The 20,605-nt window shown below is 41.0% G+C and overlaps 1 long non-coding RNA gene across 1 annotated transcript; it reads right to left on the reverse strand.

Annotated features, from left to right (window-relative positions):
* Window positions 1-12,276: 12,276 nt before the first annotated feature.
* Window positions 12,277-12,652, reverse strand: LOC139832082 (uncharacterized). Its single transcript, XR_011746610.1, has 2 exons — window positions 12,576-12,652; window positions 12,277-12,409 (listed from the first exon to the last, which is right to left on the reverse strand). It is a non-coding gene; the product is annotated as an uncharacterized lncRNA (long non-coding RNA).
* Between the last annotated feature and the right edge of the window lie 7,953 nt (window positions 12,653-20,605).

The following is a 20,605-nucleotide window of genomic DNA, read 5'->3' on the forward strand; positions in this document are numbered from 1 at the left end:
TCTCCACTTCCAATCTCTTTACTTTGTTTTTGTCTTGCTTTATTTTATTTACTTCTTTGTTTGCTGCACTATATTAAAATACAAAAAAATTAGTTACTTGCCTTACTTTATTTACTATCTTGTTTGAGTTCTCCATATTAAAAACACAAAAAAATTAGTTACTTGCATTTATTTTATCTAGTTTGCTTTATTTACTATTGCTAAAATGGGTACTCCTGAAAATACTAAGTTGTGTGACTTCACAAACACAGATAATAATGATTTCTTGTGCACACCTATTGCTCCACCTGCTACTACAGCAGAATTCTTTGAAATTAAACCTGCTTTACTAAATCTTGTTATGAGAGAGCAATTTTCTGGTGTTAGTTCTGATGATGCTGCTGCCCATCTTAATAATTTTGTTGAACTTTGTGGAATGCAAAAATATAAGGATGTAGATGGTGATATTATAAAATTAAAATTATTTCCTTTCTCATTAAGAGGAAGAGCTAAAGATTGGTTGCTATCTTTGCCTAAGAATAGTATTGATTCATGGACTAAATGTAAGGATGCTTTCATTGGTAGATATTATCCTCCTGCTAAAATTATATCTTTGAGAAGTATTATAATGAATTTTAAGCAATTGGATAATGAGCATGTTGCCCAAGCATGGGAAAGAATGAAATCTTTGGTTAAAAATTGCCCAACCCATGGACTGACTACTTGGATGATCATCCAAACCTTTTATGCAGGACTGAATTTTTCTTCGTGAAACTTATTGGATTCAGCTGCTGGAGGTACTTTTATGTCCATCACTCTAGGCGCCGCAACAAATCTTCTTGATAATATGATGATTAATTACTCTGAATGGCACACGGAAAGAGCTCCACAAGGTAAGAAGGTAAATTCTGTTGAAGAAACCTCCTCCTTGAGTGATAAGATTGATGCTATTATGTCTATGCTTGTGAATGGTAGATCTAATGTTGATCCTAATAATGTTCCGTTAGCTTCATTGGTTGCTCAAGAAGAACATGTTGATGTGAACTTCATTAAAAATAATAATTTCAACAACAATGCTTATCGGAATAATTCTAGTAACAACTATAGGCCATATCCTTATAATAATGGTAACGGTTATGGTAATTCTTATGAGAATTCTTACAACAATAATAGGAATGGGCCCCCTGGTCTTGAAGCCATGCTTAAATAATTTATTAGTACACAAACCGCTTTTAACAAATCTGTTGAAGAAAAGCTTGGGAAAATTGATATACTTGCTTCTAAAGTTGATAGTCTTGCTGCTGATGTTGATCTTTTGAAATCGAAAGTTATGCCTAATGAAACTAAAGATATTAAGTCCTTTGCTACAGAAAACGTCATCCAAGTTAGAATTAATGAGAATATATATTAGATTGATGGCCGAATTGCGTGCTAGGTGGGAAAAAGAAGAAAATGCTAAAGAGAATAATATAGCTAAAGTTTGGACTATTACCACCACTAGCAATGCTAATTCTTCACATGTTGCTACACCTCCTACTATCAATGGTAAAATAATTGGTGTTCGCAATGTTTCTATTCCTAATGCAAAGCTTGCAAAACTGCCTGAACCTGCTAAAACTGCTGAAACTACTTGTGATAAAATTGCTGAAATTTTTTCCAATATTGGGGACAATGATCCCATTGCTTTAGATCATAATGGTTTAGATTTTGATGATTGTCACATCTCTGAAGTTATAAAGTTCTTACAAAAACTTGCTAAAAGTCCTAAGGCTAGTGCTATAAATTTGGCCTTTACAAAACATATTACAAATGTTCTCATAAAAGCTAGAGAAGAGAAACTAAAACTTGAAACTTCTATTCCTAGGAAGTTATAAGATGGTTGGGAGCCCATCATTAAAGTGAAGGTAAATGATTTTTATTGTAATGCTTTATGTGATCTTGGTGCAAGTATTTCCGTTATGCCTAGGAAAATCTATAATATTCTTGACTTGCCACCATTGAAAAACTGTTATTTGGATGTTAATCTTGCTGATAACTCTACAAAGAAACCTTTGGGGAGGATTGATAATGTAGTTAACAACAACCTTGTCCCCGTTGATTTTGTTGTGTTGGATATTGAATGCAATGCATCTTGTCCCATTATATTGGGAAGACCTTTTCTTCGAACTGTTGGTGCTATTATTGATATGAAGGAAGGTAATATTAAATATCAATTTCCTCTCAAGAAAGGTATGGAACACTTCCCTAGAAAGAGAATGAAGTTACCTTTTGATTCTATTATTAGAACAAATTATGATGTTGATGCTTCGTCTCTTGATGTTACTTGATTCACACTTTCTGCGCCTAGCTGAAAGGCGTTAAAGAAAAGCGCTTATGGGAGAAAACCCATGATTTTACTTCTGCACCTTTGTTTTATATTTGAGTCTTGGAAGTTGTTACAACTGTAGCAACCCCTCCTTATCTTTATTTTATTGCATTGTTGTGCCAAGTAAAGTCTTTGATAGTAAGGTTCATACTAGATTTGAATTACTGCGCAGAAACAGATTTCTTGCTGTCACGAATTTGAGTAGTATTCTCTGTAGGTAACTCCGAAAAATCTGCCAATTTACATGAGTAATCCTCAGATATGTACGCAACTTTCATTCAATTTGAGAATTTTCATTTGAGCAAGTCTGGTGCACCTAAAAAATTCGTCTTTATGGACTGTTCTGTTTTGACAGATTCTGCCTTTTATTTCGCATTGCCTGTTTTGCTATGTTTGATGGATTTCTTTATTCCATTAACTTTCAGTAGCTTTGTGCAATATCTAGAAGTGTTAAGAATGATTATGTCACCTCTGAACATGTGAATTTTGATTATGCACTAACCCTCTAATGAGTTGTTTTGAGTTTGGTGTGAAGGAAGTTTTCAAGGATCAAGAGAGGAGGATGATACAATATGATCAAGGAGAGTGAAAGCTCTAAGCTTGGGGATGCCCCCGGTGGTTCATCCCTGCATATTTCAAGAAGACTCAAGCATCTAAGCTTGGGGATGCCCAAGGCATCCCCTTCTTCATCGACAACATTATCAGGTTCCTCTAGTGAAACTATATTTTTATTCCATCACATCTTATGTGCTTTACTTGGAGCGTCTGTTTGTTTTTGTTTTGTTTTGTTTGAATAAAATTGGATCCTAGCATTCATTGTGTGGGAGAGAGACACGCTCCGCTGTTGCATATGAACATATATGTTCTTAGCTTTATTCTTAATGTTCATGGCGAAGGTTGAAACTGCTTCGTTAATTGTTATATGGTTGGAAACGGGAAATGCTACATGTGGTAATTGGTATAATGTCTTGAATAATTTGATACTTGGCAATTGTTGTGCTCATGTTTAAGCTCTTGCATCATATACTTTGCACCTATTAGTGAAGAAATACATAGAGCTTGCTAAAATTTGGTTTGCATGATTGGTCTCTCTAAGGTCTAGATATTTTCTAGTAAGGGTTTGAACAACAAGGAAGACATTGTAGAGTCTTATAATGCTTACAATATATTCTTATGTAAGTTTTGCTGTACCGGTTCATACTTGTGTTTTCTTCAAACAACCTTGCTAGCTTAAGCCTTGTATTGAGAGGGATTACTTCTCATGCATCCAAATCCTTGAGCCAAAAACCATGCCATTTGTGTCCACCATACCTACCTACTACATGGTATTTCTCTGCCATTCCAAAGTAAATTGCTTGAGTGCTATCTTTAAACTCTTCAAAAGTTATTACCTCTTATTTGTGTCAATGTTTTATAGCTCATGAGGAAGTATGTGGTGTTTATCTTTCAATCTTGTTGGGCAACTTTCTCCAATGGACTAGTGGCTTCATCCGCTTATCCAATAATTTTGCAAAAAGATCTGGCAATGGGGTTCCTAGCCCCAAATTAATTAACCTTCATAATTTTGCAAAAAAATAGACACTCCTCCATGGCATGTGATTGTTGGACGGCACCCGAGGATTCGGTTAGCCATGGCTTGAGAAAGCAAAGGTGGGGAGGAGTGTCAACTAAATAAAAACTAAAATAAAAAGGCACTCCTTCATGGTATGAGATTGTTGGCAGGCATCCGAGGATTCGGTTAGCCATGGGTTGTGAAAGCAAGGTTGGAAGGAGTGCCACCCAAAAATAAAAATCTTTCATGGGAGCCGCTCTTTGAAGGTCTGTCTGGCAAGGGGGGTTAGAGTGCCCATTACCATTCGTTGACAACAACAAACACCTCTCAAAACTTTACTTTTATGCTCTCTTTATGTTTTTAAAATAAAAGCTCTAGCACAAATATAGCAATCCATGCTTCCCTCTTAAAAGGGCCATTCTTTACTTTTATGTTGAGTCAGTTTACCTACTTCCTTCCATCTTAGAAGCAAACACTTGTGTTAACTGTGCATTGATTCTTACATACTTGCATATTTGCATTCATCATATTACTTTGCATTGACAATTATCCATGAGATATACATGTTACAAGTTGAAAGCAACCACTGAAACTTATCTTCCTTTGTGTTGCTTCAATGCCTTTACTTTGAATTTACTACTTTATGAGTTAACTCTTATGCAAAACTTATTGATGCTTGTATTGAAAGTACTATTCATGAAAAGTCTTTGCTATATGATTCAGTTGTTTAACCATTGTATTTACCATTGCTTCGAATCGCTGCATTCATTACATGTGCTTACAATAGTATTGATCAAGATTATGATAGCATGTCACTTCAGAAATTATCTTTGTTATTGTTTACCTACTCAAGGACGAGTAGGAACTAAGCTTGGGGATGCTGATACGTCTCCAAAGTATCGATAATTTCTTATGTTCCATGCTACTTTATTGACAATACCTACATGTTTTATACATACTTTATGTCATATTTATGCATTTTCCGGCACTAACCTATTAACAAGATGCCGAAGAGCCAGTTGCTGTTTTCTGCTGTTTTTGGTTTCAGAAATCCTAGTAAGGAAATATTCTCGGAATTGGACGAAATCAACGCCCAGGGTCTTATTTTTCCACGAAGCTTCCAGAAGTCCGAAAGGGAAATGAAGTGGGGCGACGAGGCGACGCCACAGCAGGGCGGCGCGGCCCAGGCCCTGGCCACGTGGCCCTAGCATGTGGGCCCCTTGCGTCGCCCCTAAACCTACCCTTCCGCCTATAAGAAGCCTTCGTCAATAATAACTCCAGTACCGAGAGCCACGATACGGAAAACCTTCCAGAGACGCCGCTGCCGCCAATCCCATCTCGGGGGATTCAGGAGATCACCTCCGGCACCCTACCGGAGACGGGAATCATCTCCCAGAGGACTCTTCACCGCCATGGTCGCCTCCGGAGTGATGTGTGAGTAGTTCACCCCTGGACTATGGGTCCATAGCAGTAGCTAGATGGTTGTCTTCTCCTCATTGTGCTATCATTGTCGGATCTTGTGAGCTGCCTAACATGATCAAGATCATCTATTTGTAATGCTACATGTTGCGTTTGTTGGGATCCGATGAATATGGAATGCTATGTTATGTTGATTATCAATCTATCATCTATGTGTTGTTTATGATCTTGCATGCTCTCCGTTATTAGTAGAGGCTCTGGCCAAGTCGTTACTTGTAACTCCAAGAGGGAGTATTTATGCTCGATAGTGGGTTCATGCCTCCATTAAATGCAGGACAAGGATGACAGAAAGTTCTAAGGTTGTGGATGTGCTGTTGCCACTAGGGATAAAACATCAATGCTATGTCTAAGGATATTTGTGTTGATTACATTATGCACCATACTTAATGCAATTGTCTGTTGTTTGCAACTTAATACTGGAAGGGGTGCGGACGCTAACCCGAAGGTGGACTTTTTAGGCATAGATGCATGCTGGATAGCGGTCTATGTACTTTGTCGTAATTCCCAATTGAATTTCACACTACTCATCATAACATGTATGTGCATTGTCATGCCATCTTTATTTGTCAATTGCCCAACTATAATTTGTTCACCCAACATGCTATATCTTATTGGAGAGACACCACTAGTGAACTGTGGACCCCGGTCCATTCTTTACATCGAATACAATTTACTGCAATACTCGTTCTACTGTTCTCTGCAAACATCATCATCCACACTATACATCTAATCCTTTGTTACAACAAGCCGGTGAGTGACAACCACACTGTCACATTGGGGCAAAGTAATTTGGTTGTGTTGTGCAGGTTCCACGTTGGCGCCGGAATCCCTGGTGTTGCGCCGCACTACACTCCGCTGCCATCAACCTTCAACGTGCTTCTTTGCTCCTACTGGTTCGATAAACCTTGGTTTCTTACTGAGGGAAAACTTGCTGTTGTACGCATCACACCTTCCTCTTGGGGTTCCCAACGGACGCGTGCTGTACGCATATCACGCTCTCATTGTCACACAAAAGTGGTACCTTGCTATACTAGAGTCCATAATCCCGCAAGGTTTGCCTCATCCACAAGATTTGAGCACAACTACATGCCGCGGCAACATACTCAGCTTCCGCGGTGGAGACGGAGACACAATTTTTCTTCTTTGAGGACCAACACACCAAAGATCTTCCAAGAAAGTGACAAGCTCCGGATGTAGACTTCCTATCAACCTTGTCGCCCGCCAAATCGGAGTCGGTGAAACCAACCAAAGCAAAGTCCATGTCCCTTGGGTACCATAGACCGAAGTGTGGGGTATCAACTAAATATCGAAAGATCCTTTTGACCGCCACAATGTGGCTTTCCTTCGGGCTTGCTTGAAACCGTGCACACATACCAACGCTTAACATTATATCCGGGCGAGAGGCACAAAGGTAAAGAAGCGAACCTATCATCGAACGGTAGAGCTTGGTATCCACCGCCTTGCCGGTCTCGTCAAGGGAGAGTTGACACTTGAGATGCATCGGAGTTCCAATGCCTTTGGCGTCCTTCATATCGAAGCGCTTGAGCATGTCTTGGAGGTACTTTGCTTGATTGATGAAGGTGCCTTGTCGCATTTACTTGATCTCGAACCCAAGAAAGTACTTGAGTTCACCCATCATTGACATCTCAAACCTATTTTTCATCAACATAGCAAACTCATCATTGAATTTTGTGTTAGTCGAGCCAAATATGATGTCATCTACATAGAGTTGGCATACGAAAAGCTCCCCATTGACTTTCTTAGTAAAAAGAGTGGGATCAATTTTCCCCACTTCGAAACCACGGTCTTCAAGCAACTCCTTTAGATGCTCATACCAAGCTCTAGGAGCTTGTTTGAGTCCATATAGGGCCTTTTTGAGCTTGAAGACATGGTCCGGGAAATGGGGGTCCTCAAATCCCGGGGGTTGCTTCACATACACCTCCTCATGTAAAGGACCATTAAGAAAAGCACTCTTGACATCCATTTGTTGCAACTTGAAGCCATGGTGAGAGGCAAAGGCCAAAAGGATATGTATGGACTCAAGCCTTGCAACGGGTACAAAGGTTTCACCAAAGTCCACGCCTTCGACTTGAGAATAGCCTTGTGCCACCAATCTTGCTTTGTTGCGGATGACCATGCCATGTTCATCTTGCTTGTTCTTGAAGACCCATTTGGTGCCGATAACATTGCGGCAATGATCGGGTCTCTTCATGAGAGTCTACACATCATTCCTCGTGAAGTTGTTGAGTTCCTCTTGCATTGCATTCAACCAATCGGGATCTTCAAGAGCCTCATTAACTTTGAGTGGTTCCACCATAGAGACAAAGGAGTGGTGCTCACAAAAGTTTGCTAGTTGTCTCCGGGTGGTTACTTTGCTCTTTAGATCACCAATGACATTACGCAAAGAATGGGACTTGAGGCGCAAGTGCCTTGTAGTAGGATCTTCACGGCGAGTGTCGGCTAAAGGAGTAGATTCTTGTGGGTCCTCTTGGCTTTCATCACGGTTTAGGTCCTCGCCTAGACCTCCATTGTTGTTGAAGGGGGCATCATCATTATGAGATCCGAATGACTCGGTGGTACTAGGAATGGTGTTGTCCATAAAGATCATCCTCGAACCACTCGGAGAAGAACTTGAAGCTTGGCCTTGGTCACTTGATGTTGGTTGTTGTTGTAGGTGAGCTTGTGGTGAATGTTGTTCTTGAGCTTGCGGTAGATGTTGTTCTTGAGCTTGTTGAGGTGAGCTTGTACTTGATTGTTGCTGTAGATGTTGAGGTTGAACTTGAGGTTGTTGTAGAGGTTGGCTTGCACTTGTAAGATCAACGGAAGAAGCTTGGCCTTGTGGTGTAGATGGCTCCACTTGGGTGGAACTTGGTCTTTCCCCGTTACTCATAGAAGGTAGCTCTTGAGGTCGGCGAATGCCAACACCCATCCTTCCTATGGCATCCGGGGGAATTACATCTCCTTCCTCACAAGAAGCACTTCGCTCCTCCAAAGATCTATCATCTTCACCGAATGTCACATCACAAGATTCTACAACTCGCCCACTTGACTTGTTGAAGAATCTATAGGCGTGAGAATCCGTAGCATAGCCAACGAAAATTCCTTCTTGAGCTCTTGAATCAAACTTAGATAGACGTGTGTCTTTGACAAGCACATAGAATTTGCATCCGAAGACCTTGAAATATGACACATTTGGATTATTACCGATGAGAATCTCATATGGTGTCTTCTCAAGACCTTTGCGAAAGTAGAGACGATTAGTAGCGTGGCATGCGGTAGAGATAGCTTCCGCCCAAAAATTGTAGTTAGACTTGTATTCCATCATCATGGTTCGAGCGACTTCGATCAAGGTTCGATTCTTCCTTTCGGCGACCCCATTTTGTTGGGGAGTATATGGCGTGGAGTATTGATGTTGGATTCCTTCTTCGCCGAGGAAGCTGAGGAAGTCATCCAAGGTGTAGTTCTTGAACTCAATTCCATTGTCGCTCCTTATTGCGAGGATCTTGTTGTCGTACTTGCGTTGAACTTGATTGGCAAACTCCATCATGGTCTGTTGAGTCTCACTCTTGTACTTGAAGAAGAATACCCAACAATAGCGTGAATAGTCATCAACAATGATGAGGCAATGCTTCTTTCCTCCAAGACTTTCATGAGACGGTGGACCGAAGAGATCAACATGTAGGAGCTCCAAGCATCTTGTGGTAGAGATGATAGTCTTGGCCTTGTGAGGAGCTCCATGCATTTTTCCTTGTACGCAAGCCCTACAAACACGATCTTTACAAAAGGAGACATCTTCTTTTAGTACGAGAATGTGGCCACCCTTGTGGGGACTTTGCAAAGTCCTCATGTTGACATGGGCTAGTCGGCGATGCCATAACCAACCCTTGTCACCTTTGGCGAATAGGCAAAGAGCGGAAGATGTTGTCTTTCCGGAGAAATCAACAACATATAATCCGTTCTCTACATATCCAACAAAAGCTACACAGAGTGTCTTGCTCCACAAGAGTACCACCATATGTTCATCAAAGAAAGTACATAGACCCATACGAGCATTTTGATGAACGGAGAGTAAGTTGTAACCAAGGGTCTCGACAAGGAGGACATTCACAAGTGAGATGTCGGGTGTTACCACCACCTTGCCAAGACCCAATACCTTAGAGCACGTGTTGTCGCCATATGATACGGTAGAGTGAGAAGGCTCGAGGTCGACAACAATATTCTTGCTTCCGGTCATATGACTTGTGGCTCCACTATCAACCACCCACTTTGCGCCACCGGAAGCATAGTCCTACAAGGAATCAAGTCTTGGATTTAGGTACCCATTTTTCAATGGGTCCTGGCATGTTAGTAACAAGGGGTTTGGGAACCCAAATAGTCCAATCAACATTGTCCTCTTGAGGACCAATAAAGCGAGCACGAATATGTCCATAGTAATAAAAAAAAGAACATGAGAAGGGTTGTTAGAGCCGGCGAAACCCTTCGAGGTGGAGTTGGGTACTCCATCCCTTCTTGAGCTTGCATCGCTCTCCTCAAGGTTGATCTCCATGTTCTCCTTGTTCTTCTTCTTCTTGGTCCTCCTATTTCTCTTCCCTTTTGGCCTGGTAGCCACTCCTCCTTCATTGCAAGAACCCTCTTTGGCTCCATCTTTGGTTCCAATGACTCCCTCCAAGTACTTGGTTTGAACTTGGAGTCTATCAATTTTGGCCTTCAAACGATTGACTTCATCTTCATGCTCCGGGTGAGGGTGACAAATATCAAACACTTGGACTTCCTTTTCCTTGATCACCCGGAAGTGTTCCATCAAAGCTTCTTCTTGGTGAGCGTTCATTTTCATGAGTATACGCTTGTCACTCTCTGTGGGGACCCCGGACTAGCTGTCCGAAATTCCCTGTTATGTATACAGTTCACGATCCCATGATCAGTGTGCCGTGAACACATAACCGAACTGATATCAAATTACACCATCCATTACAAAGCGGAATAACAAAATTACAACATGGTCACATGACCGATACTTACATAATAGCCTCGAAGGGCCTAACTAAACATCAGAGTAGCATCATCACTTCAGCAGCACAGTACCCAAGTCATCTGCCATAACCCTACAGGCAACTGACTGGGAAGACGTTCCTAGCTCGCATAGACGTCGCCAACTCCTTCTACATCCATCGTGTTCCTCCAAGTCTGGCCAAGTAAATAGCCAGGGACAAAGCCGTGAGTACATTTGGAATTGTACTCGCAAACCATCAAGAAGGTACTTTGCAAGAGTGCAAGATAACAAATGCTAATCTAAGATGACAAGAGGGAAGAGCTAATTTCTCCAGTGGAAATAGCATGAAGAAGAGAAGTAGTTTCTCTTGTGGATATAGCATATGAAAGAGTAATAGTTTCTCTTGTGGATGTAGCATCCCAACATCACAGTTGAAGGGGACACTAAGAAGATCATATGACATCTCTCTATATTTGTTGAAGAAGATACTTCAAAAGAGTTCCTATGACATCTCTATATCTTTGTTGAAGAAGATAATCTAAAAGATATCCTATGACATCTCTATATCTTTGTTGAAGAAGTTACTTCAAAAGAGTTCCACAACATAAAACACTAGGATGGGGTAACCCAATTTTATTTATCCTTCCCGACCATCTCCATATGGTCGACACATCCTTTCCCGTACCCTTCCGGTACTTCAAAACAAGTTCTTTCCTTTCCTTTGTCAAACAATTTTGTAAAACAAAACTCATCAGGCTAAGCAACAGCCATTCCAACCGTCCATGACCGCGGACACGGCTATTCGAATAGATTTGACTCTGCAGAGTTTGCACACTTTCCCCACAAGATCCGCGAGTTCATCATGTGGGCATCATCCCCGCATATCAACTATGCCATGACAAAAACTCGGACAGAGCCTTTCGCCTATTCGTCTTAGCACGGGATCCTACCCTATGGAGTATGTACCTCCCCGGCACCGTGGCAGCTCACCTCACTTTGAGCGTGGCTCCACCGCCAAGCCAGGAGACCCATAGTGTCTTCCGGACGGGTCAGCCCCGAAGGCCTCCCGTTATACTATTGTCTCCACCAACGACAATCCGGATTCAGGGGTAACCTTACCCTTATATAGTTGTGCGGTGTCCCATGTTAAGAAGAACAAACTACAAGCTAAGCCCCGTCCCACTCCAGGGTAATGTGGTTGCGCGGGTTAATTGTCACGGGTGAATACTTAGACGCCAAAGTTTTCGAAAACAAGATTTTCTTTCCAACCATCTTTGCCAAGATCGTTTCCTTTCATAAACACACACTTGGGTAAGTCCAACTCACCCAAGGTTTTCATAAAACATTTACAACAAGGTAAGCCTTGAGGGGTTCCCAACCTAAAGTTTCATGAGTTGAACTACTATTGCACTACGGCCGAGATGAGAGTCATCACGCCATAGATGGTGTGAAAAGGAGTAATGGAGTGGATCATACTTGCTTAAGGTAAGCATGTACTATGACCACACAAGGAGGATTATACTTTCAGATTTGTGGTGCTAAATATACAACTTAGATAGTGGATTATCACTATCCAACATACTCTCCAATGGGTACACGGCATACTCCTCTCAAGTTGAGAATACACCAAGATCATGACATTGATACCTCTATACTACAAAAGTGGTGGGTGTAGTGTAAGTCATTATCTTGAGATGGAACATGCTCAAGTCGAGCATACAAGATAACCAGGAGGAATAGCACGGCCATGATACCATGCATCCCATAATTACAAAGACAATAGTGGAGTATCACCACTAGGGAGTACTCCACTAGCAACCATACATATATGACAATAATAAGGAGAACAACACACATAGAACCAAGGTGCTTTGGACATCAACAAATGACATCCAACTAGACACCGAATCAGAGGTCAAAAGATGGCTTGCCTTGGCTTATTTGTCCCTGTACTTCTTCAACTCCATCAATATAAGAATTCCAACAATATAAATAATCTTCTCATCCGATTCCACTTCTTCTTCTTCTCCGGAATTGTTCGCATCTATCGCCGGAAAATATAAAAGGAACACAATCAATCACATTGCATCAACAAGACAACATTCAACAATCAACAACTAACCATGCAGCCAAGGTATAACATACTAAAGACCTATAGACACCACAAAACAATTTTAAGAGTTTTAATTTAGAAAACCCCATTTAATTACCTAGTAAAGGTATGAGAGTGCCACGACTTAGCAATTGCCTCTCTAGGTACCACCATGGAACAAGCTAAGTACCCCCTGGTATATAACATCATAAAGAGGACAAGAGCATTAGTTTGACATCAAATACATTCACAAAACATTTTCAAACATTTTTGGAAAAGTAAAAAACAGTTTTCCTAATTTAATTTGCTCACTTAACACTATACAAAAATAGGAAGCAAACCATATACCACATCATTTGAAAACTTAAGCAAAACAAAAGACCTAAAGTTAGGTTGCAGAGGTTTTGTTTTGCAAGCATAAAACAAAGGTTGCCCACCTCTACTAAAAAGAGTTGGTCAAGGGTTTTAAATAAACCGAAAAGTTTTGCTTCAACAATGCATGCCACACATAAACATCACTAACAGCAACAAATATGTATGAAAAGAGACTAATAATATTTTTCCTGGATAGCCAGTACTAATACAAGACTAATCCAATTGGAATCACCCAAAAATATTAAACCTACAATTTTAGGAATTTCCTTGAATCTGACTGTACAGAGAACAAGATCTGTAAGCCATAAATCGTAGAGAAATCCTAAAAATATGAGGCCACTTGCATTTGAAAGGTAATTAAACAGAGATGTATACACAATTGGATTTGGGTTCAAATTGTTTTTGAAACTCTCACAAATGGATTTACAATTTTACTGCATGTCTGTACCATTTTCTTTCTCTCTGGATTTACACAACAGATAAATGTTTGAAACTTGTTTGAGATGATTAAGAAAACATTCAGTAATCCTACCGAATTGGAATCACACAATTAGGTTCAAAAATGGATTTTTTTATGATTTAAAAGCTAACAGCCATGTCTGCAGAACACATAGAACAAGTTTAAATCATCAAAAATCATACACAAATCATAAAAATATGAGGTCAGCTGCATCTGAAAGGTACTGAATAGGTGGTTCTTACCCAATTGGTTTCATTCAAAAATTCGTCTCCAGGCTCCTGGTTTAATTCAACAAAGTCAGACCTGACCAGATATTGATCTGTGAACCATTTCAATTTCAAGAGGTCATTCGAAGTGAAACTAACGCCAAAATGAAGGTACTGGAGAGGGCTTTCACCCACAGTTGTGTTTGCTCAAAAAGGTTTTGTAAAACGGAAGAAATCTAACAAACAGTGAATATGCATGTTTGCAGAAATTTATTTACCATGAAAAATCCGTAACGAATTTGAGGATGAGTCCAATGCCAAGTTGTAGATCTTTTCAATACCTATCTGCCGAACTTTGAATCACTCGATTTGGATCTGCATACAAGATTTGACGGATTTTACAAGTTCGTACCAGAATCTGAAACAGCAAGATACAGAAATTACTGCAAGGTTTTGGACGAATTTTGCTCAAGAACTTCAGATCTGAGGATAGCTCAACCTTCTCCATGCTTGGACCAACATGCACCTGCATCAAGATCCAATCTAGTGAGAGGAGAAAGGAGAAAGTGAGCTGGACTCATCAAAGATTAGGGGAGAAGAGAGTGAGAGGGATGCTCTCATGGTGAGGGGAAGCTTGGGGAAGGAGGGGAGCTCCATCTTGGTGGCTTTCCATGGCCATGGCCGGCCATGGGAGCAAGGGGCAGCAGCATTTCGTGGTGGGGGGCAGGAGGAGAGTGTGAGGGAGTGGAGAGTGAAGGAAATGAAGCCAAAGGGGAGGTGGTGGCCGGCTAGGGCCAATTTATAGAGGGAGAGGGGTGGCTGCCTCCTTTTTTCATTGGCTATGGTGGGTGGCTGCCCATTTAGTGATTGGGGTAGTTGGGAGGTAAGCCTTGTGGAGGAAGGAAGTGAGGAAAAGAGGGCTGGCCGAAATTTGCATGCACATACAATGGCCGGCTCCATTCTTATGTCATGCAAAAATGATTCATCAAAAGGGAGTTCCCATCATGCATGTAGATCATGGAGGAGCTACATAATTCCTTGCCGAGATGGTGGCTTAGATGATGTGTAGGAAAATATAAAATAGCTAGAGATGGAGGAAGAGCGTGATGGTGATGGAGGTGTACAAGTTTTCATGTGCAAGCTATTTTGGAGATGGCCGCCACAAGATTTTGAGACTTGGCCATTCCAAACAAGATGAGACACATGGTACCCAAGTGCCTAAGCAAGACACACGACACCACTTGTGTTATGCAAAGAAAATAGGTTCCTTCAAGTGGTAAAGAGTCTAAGGTTTAGAAGGATAGTGATGGATATAATGATGCAATAACAATGATGAATATGGTGACATCAATTCATCAATTCATGAGGTCAAGAATGATGATGGAAGAGAATAGAGGGGTGAGATAGGTACGAGGAAATATAAGTTGCTCTTCAAATAAGAGGTCAATTGGGGAGTGATTTGAAAGTATCAAATGATCATCTACATGATCAAGAATTGGAGAATGAGGGAATACAATGTGGTGGATCAGAGATGTGCAAGAGTTGCCATTTGAAAAAGAGTTTAGTTGAAAGGTATGGGACACACCTCAATTGTATAGAGACAATTGGGAATGTACTCAAGTGAAATGGAATCTTGAAGATGTTGGGTGAAAACTAGTTGGAACATAGGAGTTCAAAATATTCTACTTACTTTCTCAAGTAAAGTAGAGTTTTCTCAATTTTAAAGTAAACAAGAAATGGTATGGGTACCATAAACAAGCCTTTTGTTAAAAACAAAGCAAAATAGAGAGTAATGTTTTAGAAATCAGTGCTTGGTAGAAATGGGATGAAAAACAAAACCCATTTCAGTTTCTTGTTTTCTTTGAAGAAATATCTTGAAAGGATTTAACAAAACTAGAAGTAGTTTTGTGATCAAAACTAGAGAAGGAAAATCAATAAGATTTTTGGAGAGAGGAAACTTAATTTAGGGAGAAGTGTTCTCAAGGGTAGATGGTGGCTACAAAATATACCCATCATTCCCACTCTTGGTTTTGTGAAGATTAAACTTGGATTAAAAACAAGAGGTAAAATCGAAGGAAGTGATCTAGTGTTGAATCATTGAATAGGATACAAGATCAAGTTGAATATATGAACTGCAAGGATTGACTGAGACATGCAAGACGTGGAGGTTGAAGAGGGTGTTGCATAGATGGGATCCATGCATTGAGGCTACCAATAACAGTTGTGGTTGCTTAGAAATTAACTGCCAAAGTCTGGACATTTTAAGCTTGTCAACACAGATGGTCGACATGGCCTCAAAACCAACAAGGATGAGTGGGTATAAGAGAGGGATGTAGCTAGGGTAGATGATCCCAAGTTTTGAATTAAGTATGATTGAGCTATCTTGTACCACAAAGAGGAAGATCATGATGGCACACTCATGTTATCATCAGAAGAAGAGCTTGATGTAGTAAGAAGGAAAACAATTCTTCCTAAGCCACAAACGTGTTTTATTTGGTGAGTTGCTGGTTTAACCACTAGAGGTGTTGTTCTTTGAGGTGGCTCAAGACAAAACTCAACAAGCAATCAAGACAATACATCTACCAACAGATCAAGGCAATTCATCACAACAAACAGATCAAGGCAATTCATCTAATTAGTCTTTTAAAAAAATTTGTTCCCCCTAATTTTTGCAATAAGGACAATTAATCAAGGTTGCAAAAGTTGGGGTGTTACAGATCTTCCACCCTTAAAATAATCTCGTCCCGAGATTACTGAGTGTAGAACTAGAGGGGTTGTAAAGTGTAACTAAAGTTAGACTCCATTCTTCTGTCGGCGTGCCGTTGTTGAGAGGGTCGCAACTACATCTTCTGAGAGACATGATGGATTCCTGCCGATGGCGAGCTTCATGAAGAGGTTGACTACTCCCTGCAGATGTTAGACCTGTAGCTTCTTAACGACCCTAGTGGAGCTCACGACTTCGGAAATTTAGTGCACTCAATGGTGCCTTAGGAGGGTTGAAAAATATTTAGAGTTAGCTTAAATTTAGTGGAAGATGAAGTCTTCCACCCTTAAAACTGTTCATCGGGCTTTCAGAAAAACTCAGAGAGTCTGCCTTGCGGTCCTGTTGGGGCTTCTGAAGAAGTCGTCGATCTTCCTTGTTCAGTTGAAGAATCTTCGGGGCGACGTGCAGACGACATCTTCAAGAGCACTCACGTGTTAACTAAACCATAGGGGATGCGCGGTGAGTTACTAAGTTGATGAAACACCTACTCGGTATCCATATGAAACAGCAACAGAGGGCGTCGAAGACAATCATCAGCTGGCGGGTCGGTGCTGACTTATACCAGTTGGTGAGCGGGTAAGTCGTACCTAGTCTTGAGTTCTTGAGGTATCTTCAGGAGCTTCACTTGAGGAGGACCAGATGAACCATGTGATGTAGCTTGTCTTTGACGCTAATGTTCTCTCATCTAGTTAGACGGTGTGTTAGGGGGGGGGGGGGTTTCAAAAAGATATCCTCGAGGTTAGCACGATCATATACCAAGGTTAGACCAAGTTAGTAAGTCTTCTGGTAGAGGTGCAGTCACTCTTGAAGGTAGGGGCTTCTGCTTTCTTGATGGAGTGGAGATGCTTCAGCGGATCTTGAAGGTATTGGCTTTTGCTTGGTTGGCGTAGTAGAGATGCTTCAGATGACGTTGAAAGTAGTCGGCGTAGATAGGGGTCTGAGTTAGTTTCCCTGACGGTTGAAAACAACTGCTAACGGGTTTAGAGTTAGAGTCTTTCGTTAATCTAACGTCGGCGAGGCAAACTTTAATCCTATCATTGCATGTGACACCCATACAATCATAATCAGAAACAAAATACCACTAACAGAGGCTACTAGTATTTTTCCTAGATTCACAGTAACAAAACAAGATCATCACAATTGGAATCATTCAAAAATATTTATTTTTCAATTTTTGAGACTCAAAATATTAACCAGAAACACTGATCAAGTTTTATTTACTAAAAATCGCACACAAATCCTAAAAATACAAGGTCAGTGGCATCTGAAAGATAATTTCATACTGGTTCTAGTGCAATTGGAATCACATCAATCGGAGCTACCAAACTATTTTTATTAGCAAAACAGTACACTGGCAGATTTCCATTTTTAATTTATGTTTTACAATTTCCAAACAATTAGAAAAGGCGGGAACGTCTAGATAGCAAGACATACATGCACACAACAAACAGATACAAACACTGAAGGCAGCACACTAGGGAGCTACAAGCAATCATCAAACCAGACATGGTACTCTAAGTACCCAAAAATTCCTAATGCGCGGGTTTATCTCAATCAAAACGATTGAGTTTGTCCTATCCATCCTATTGGTCTGGGGCTGGTCACATATGTCGACGTCTTCATATCGTCAGCATCGGCTTCAACTTGGATCCTTGTAGCAGTTGGTAGTGAAGGGGCCGGGTGTTGAGTCGTTGAGGTTGAGGTGGAGGAGAAAACTGTGTAGAACTTCTAGTCTCGACATCCTGGAAACATGAGGTCTTCGAAGAGGTAGCTGTCGAGGTGCTCCCGAAGTCGAGATCTTCTCGTACCTGGCCTAAAAGTTACTAGTCAAGAAACTGAGGACTTGATCCCTAACGACTGCAAAAAGTGCAAGTCCACGGAGGAAGAAGGTCAGCTCCTTGACAGACTTTGGTGACAACCAAAGGCATGATCTTATTATCCCTTTATGTGCAGGACTAAGTCGGCGTCCGATCTTCAATAGTTGTCGTTGGAGATACGTGAGACTTCATAAAAGGTTGATCCATCTTCGACTTCGAGTCTCCAGGTCTGTGTTGGGGACGTCGTCCAACATGTAGGTTTGAAGTGGATGAGACAATAGAGCAAGAATTTTCAAACCTTTTATAAAGCGGAGAGATAAGAATTTAGAAGCTTTGAATAAATAAGAGGAGTAGAAGCTATACTTCCGACTAAAGAAATAATTTATTTCGTCAATAAGTTTTTTTCCCAGTACTCGTTTCCTAACTAACGTCCATGCTAACTAAGGTCTCCTACAGTCAGGATAGCTCTGATACCAGCTCTGTGGGGACCCCGGACTAGCTGTCCGAAATTCCCTGTTATGTATACAGTTCATGATCCCATGATCAGTGCGCCGTGAACACATAACCGAACTGATATCAAATTACACCATCCATTACAAAGCGGAATAACAAAATTACAACATGGTCACATGACCGATACTTACATAATAGCCTCGAAGGGCCTAACTAAACATCAGAGTAGCATCATCACTTCAGCAGCACAGTACCCAAGTCATCTGCCATAACCCTACAGGCAACTGACTGGGAAGACGTTCCTAGCTCGCATAGACGTCGCCAACTCCTTCTTCATCCATCGTGTTCCTCCAAGTCTGGCCAAGTAAATAGACAGGGACAAAGCCGTGAGTACATTTGGAATTGTACTCGCAAACCATCAAGAAGGTACTTTGCAAGAGTGCAAGATAACAAATGCTAATCTAAGATGACAAGAGGGAAGAGCTAATTTCTCCAGTGGAAATAGCATGAAGAAGAGAAGTAGTTTCTCTTGTGGATATAGCATATGAAAGAGTAATAGTTTCTCTTGTGGATGTAGCATCCCAACATCACAGTTGAAGGGGACACTAAGAAGATCATATGACATCTCTCTATATTTGTTGAAGAAGATACTTCAAAAGAGTTCCTATGACATCTCTATATCTTTGTTGAAGAAGATAATCTAAAAGATATCCTATGACATCTCTATATCTTTGTTGAAGAAGTTACTTCAAAAGAGTTCCACAACATAAAACACTAGGATGGGGTAACCCAATTTTATTTATCCTTCCCGACCATCTCCATATGGTCGACACATCCTTTCCCGTACCCTTCCGGTACTTCAAAACAAGTTCTTTCCTTTCCTTTGTCAAACAATTTTGTAAAACAAAACTCATCAGGCTAAGCAACAGCCATTCCAACCGTCCATGACCACGGACACGGCTATTCGAATAGATTTGACTCTGCAGAGTTTGCACACTTTCCCCACAAGATCCGCGAGTTCATCATGTGGGCATCATCCCCGCATATCAACTATGCCATGACAAAAACTCGGACAGAGCCTTTCGCCTATTCGTCTTAGCACGGGATCCTACCCTATGGAGTATGTACCTCCCTGGAACCGTGGCAGCTCACCTCACTTTGAGCGTGGCTCCACCGCCAAGCCAGGAGACCCATAGTGTCTTCCGGACGGGTCAGCCCCGAAGGCCTCCCGTTATACTATTGTCTCCACCAACGACAATCCGGATTCAGGGGTAACCTTACCCTTATATAGTTGTGCGGTGTCCCATGTTAAGAAGAACAAACTACAAGCTAAGCCCCGTCCCACTCCAGTGTAATGTGGTTGCGCGGGTTAATTGTCACGGGTGAATACTTAGACGCCAAAGTTTTCGAAAACAAGATTTTCTTTCCAACCATCTTTGCCAAGATCGTTTCCTTTCATAAACACACACTTGGGTAAGTCCAACTCACCCAAGGTTTTCATAAAACATTTACAACAAGGTAAGCCTTGAGGGGTTCCCAACCTAAAGTTTCATGAGTTGAACTACTATTGCACTACGGCCGAGATGAGAGTCATCACGCCATAGATGGTGTGAAAAGGAGTAATGGAGTGGATCATACTTGCTTAAGGTAAGCATGTACTATGACCACACAAGGAGGATTATACTTTCAGATTTGTGGTGCTAAATATACAACTTAGATAGTGGATTATCACTATCCAACATACTCTCCAATGGGTACACGGCATACTCCTCTCAAGTTGAGAATACACCAAGATCATGACATTGATACCTCTATACTACCAAAGTGGTGGGTGTAGTGTAAGTCATTATCTTGAGATGGAACATGCTCAAGTCGAGCATACAAGATAACCAAGAGGAATAGCACGGCCATGATACCATGCATCCCATAATCACAAAGACAATAGTGGAGTATCACCACTAGGGAGTACTCCACTAGCAACCATACATATATGACAATAATAAGGAGAACAACACACATAGAACCAAGGTGCTTTGGACATCAACAAATGACATCCAACTAGACACCGAATCA

Source organism: Lolium perenne, chromosome 6 (assembly GCF_019359855.2).
Source record: "Lolium perenne isolate Kyuss_39 chromosome 6, Kyuss_2.0, whole genome shotgun sequence".
In the NCBI taxonomy this organism is placed as follows: Eukaryota; Viridiplantae; Streptophyta; class Magnoliopsida; order Poales; family Poaceae; genus Lolium; species Lolium perenne.